A 4453-nucleotide genomic window follows, 5' to 3' on the forward strand; every position below is an offset into this window, starting at 1 on the left:
GAGAGAGAGAGATCGAGATAGAGAGAGAGAAGAGAGGGAGAGGTGAAAAACATTGAATTCAGCTTTCCAGGTTTTTCACTCCCAGACTATATGGTTCTGGTCCAGAGGTTAGAATATGCTTTGTTAATGTATTAAAACCCACCCACACTCTTGATTCTTTGAGCCCCTCTTTAAACTCCTCAAGAGCAAGTACCATGTCATATTCATCCTAGCATCTCCTATTGTTTGGCAGAGTGTCTTGGACAGAATAAGGACTTGAACAACATCTGAATTGAAATGTTGAGTTTCATGTCTTGAGGCTCAGCTACATGAAACACACTTCTTTACTAGCATGAGTACAAAAAATTTTTTTAAAGGGAATAAAATAATGCCTTATTATTTTGTTTTAATTTTTTTACTATGTTTAGAAATTGTTGCTTTTTTTTTTTTTAAATTCCAACCACACATTGGACAGATGTCTTCAGGGACTTCTTTTCAACAATTCCCAGATCCCTTTCCTGAGCAAGAACTGATGGTTTAGGACTAACATCTTGTGAATGGCATTTGGCTAATTTCCTCCTAAATGCAGTTCTTTGTATTTGCTCTCATTGAAACTCATCTGTCATTTCTTCACCCAGAAATTCAGGCTTGTGGGACCACCGACATTGATGCATTGTCTTAGAATTTCACTATTTCATGGTGTGCGAAGAACCAGTATCTCTATTATGTATAAAATTTATTATTTAAAATATTTTTATTTAATAAACACATATAGACTTTACTATGTGATGTGCACTGTTCTAAGTAATTTATAGACATTAACGTATTTAATGTAATTAATCCCAGCCCCACCCTGAGGATTCTCACCTTACATTTCATCATCTTCCTCTTTCAGGGGTTCTTTACCTAGAGACTGTGAATATAATTTAAGAAGCATGTGAATTTGGAGGGAAAAATTATATTTAGATTTTTACTAACCTCTTTCTGAAATTTATCATTTTCTTTCATTATAAATGTAAGCAACAAAGTACAGTATTGTCAGTATCTGTTACTTTTTTACCAATATCTTAGATATTATCATATCACAAGTTATTGCAGATTTCTTGAAATATTTATGTTTATTAGTACTTCAAAATAATAATAGTTATTAGACTTGTCATTGTATTTTGCTATTTAATATGTTAAAGGAGCACATATCTCACTACATCACAAATGTGTTTGGAAAGGATATTATTTTAGTATAGTTGGTTTCCTTTGTATTTTATTTTATGCATTTAAAAATGTCATTCTGATAAAAAGTTCACAGGCTTCACCAAACCTTCCAAGGGGTCCACAGAACCAAAAATTGTTAAGAACTCCTACTTTACATTCTCTCAGCCATGATAGGCCGAGGTTGGAGCTGAAGTAGTTAGAAATTGGAAGGACTCAGGAGTTCTGTATTCTCATCTCAGCTCCACCATCCACTTAGCTGTGTAACCTAGGGTTTGGCTCTTCATTCTTCTGAGACTTGCTTTCTTTATCTGAAGTAATGGTAAAGGGACTATCTGTTCCTGCTAGCTCACAGGGTGTTCTGAGGCTCAGACAACATAATGGCTGTCTACAGAGTTGCTTTGAAAATATTTTAAGGCACAATATAAGGCACTTGTTGAGAAATATTAATGAGTTTTAGTTGCAGAGATCTGATGCTCCAGAGAACAATTAATTTTTGGGTAGTTTTTCAAACAGTTGGAGTGAATGCAGTTAAGTAGAACACTCTTTAATATGTCCTGCATTCTATTTTCCATTTGATATCATCTCTATAATGCTTTATGATTTTGAATGCTCATACTTTTGCATGCAGTCAATTCCTTTTCTTTTCTTCTATTCCTCCAAGTAACTGTTTCAGTTTTGCTTTTGAGACCTTCTACCCAGATAGAACATTTAGGCAAGCTGATATCTTCAAAGCTTCCTGCCGAGTTGAAAGAATAGAATCATGTTATAAATCTTGGGATATAGTAGACACAATAAGGCCCCTCTGATCTCCTTGTTAATGGGATGTGGTCTGTCCTGTGATTGGAGAGGGTGAAATTGGAAGGATACTGGAGATTACATCATAATGCAGGAAAAGGAATTTTCTTCCCCATGTCAGGCTAGGGCTAGGCATCGCTTACCTCTGATGGAGCGCTGTTCAGTAAAATCTCCTGAATTTCCCTGAGCCGACAGGTATCGTTCTTCTTTTTTTTTTTTTTTAAGTTACCATGTGTCCCTATGGGATCCCCAATACTGGAAATGTAGCTCTGGTGTCATCGAAGCATCGTTAATACAATTATTAGTTGAATAATAATTGTAGTTTTTTACTGAGCACTTATTTTGCCTGGCGTAGTTATTACTGGGCACTTTACACTGAGCAAAGTCTCATAAATGACCTTTTGAGGAAAGTATACTTAGATTTCCACTTTATATATGAAAAAAAAGGTCGGAGAGTTTAAATGACAGTGTTAGAAAGTGAACTTGGGCACCATGTATTACAAAAAGAGCATGAATTGAAGCCAGTCAGGCTTGGGTTCAAATCCTGGGCTTTATCATACACCAGCTTTGTGCCTTAGGCAAGTAAATTAACCTTTCTGAGTGCATTTTCTCTTAACATATTTCAAGCTTCTTAACATTTCTGAAGCCTTCCATGATGTCCTCTTGTGGTACTTGTGCATAGCTGTATCATTTAGTAGGTATTTCAACCAGAGTGTAAACTGAAGGAAGAGGTCACATTTTATTCCCTTTGAATTTCTAGGACCAAGACGTGTATATATCAGGTGGTCTACAATGACACATGAATTAACAATGTATGATTTATAATAATATTTACCAATTAGTTTAACATGAAGTTTAAATAAAATATTGGAGCAGTAGAAAGTTTTGAGTTTGCAGTTGGAGAGACCAAGATTAAATCTAATTTCTACCTTTTAGAAACTTAAGTAAGCTACTTTAGATCTCAGAGACTCAGCTGAAACATAGGATAATACTATTTATTTTCACAGTTGTAGTAAAAGTTAATAATTCTCTCTCTCTATTTACTGGTAAGTAGGAATCATTAATCAATGTTAGCTTTTATTATTATTGCATATGAATATAGTTTGTATAGAGTGCTACACAAATATGCTCATTTAACAAGTATTTACTGAGCACCTATAATACACCAGGTTTTAGGTGTGTGGCAGTCAACAAGAAACGAGTACCATACTTTTGTGGAACGTACATTCTGGGGCTGGATACAGAGTGAGTGGGGACACAGAGAATAATAGGTCAGTCTCAAGAGCAAGCCATTATTACCACATTATCAACACCATTCATGGTTGTTCAACACTGAATATTTTCGTGCTGAGCTTTCATGGTTTCGGCTAAAGGGTAAAGGATTTAAATTCAATGTTTTAAAGCCTACCCTTCTAATGCTTTGAAGGCAAGGGCCAACCATACTCCTTTTGTATCCCATAGCACCTGGCAAAGTGTCTGGGACTAAGTAAATGTTTGAATATGTTTGAACAGTTGACTTTCCTTTCTCGAGACCCAGCAACGTGATGTAGCTCCACAATTCTAGGTGTGGACACAAAAACATTTTTCTTAAAATGAGGATAAGGTTATGACGTATAATTACTTTTGATCATAATCATAACTCTTTATTGGGAGCTCACTATGGGCCAGGCACTGGCCAGGCAATTTACAGATGCTGTCTTGTTGAGTTTTTACCATAACTCTGAGATAAGTACTATTTCTCCTTAATTTTACCTATAAGGAGTTGAAGTTTTCATTGTGTCCATATAACTTGACTTAATATACACAAGCAGGAAGTGACTTTGGGAAGCATAGCGTAATAGGTGCTTAGAAGATGGCAGCAGTTGTGGTGAAAAGTGAATTCAGGTCCATTTGGTGGATCGTCTAAGATAGCTAAGAGTCTCAAGAGCTCTCCCAGCTCTACCAGGTGAGTCAAAATGTTTTGCAAATCTATGTTGTCTTTTCAAGTAATACAGTTCATTCTGCATTATATGAAAAGCGTACATTTTTGAGGCCAATTAAAAAAACTCTATGTAATTAGAATACAGATATGTGTCTAATTTGCTCTGAAAACTAACTTTTTCATTTGTATTGAAGACATTTAACAATCAACTTGGTAATATTTAAAATCAGAATTGGAGATGTCACAGGACTAGAAAGGGAGATGAAACAACCATTTTCAAAATAAAAGAAAACTTCCATTCATTAGTATATGGGAAAATTTAACTAGTGTATTGTCTAAAAATAACAAAACAGTAATATTTCAAAACTCAAGAGGAACAACAGAACAATAATAGCACTGAGCATTTGTAAGATAAAACCTTCATTAATAGATTTCTATAGTGAATGGAAGGGATTGTGAGAGATTGTTTATGTGCTGCAATTTGATTATGTAATATAATGCAAACATATTTTATTTTTACACATTATAACTCTGGACTAATGTATT

Source organism: Pteropus alecto, unplaced genomic scaffold (assembly GCF_000325575.1).
Source record: "Pteropus alecto unplaced genomic scaffold, ASM32557v1 scaffold145, whole genome shotgun sequence".
In the NCBI taxonomy this organism is placed as follows: domain Eukaryota; kingdom Metazoa; phylum Chordata; class Mammalia; order Chiroptera; family Pteropodidae; genus Pteropus; species Pteropus alecto.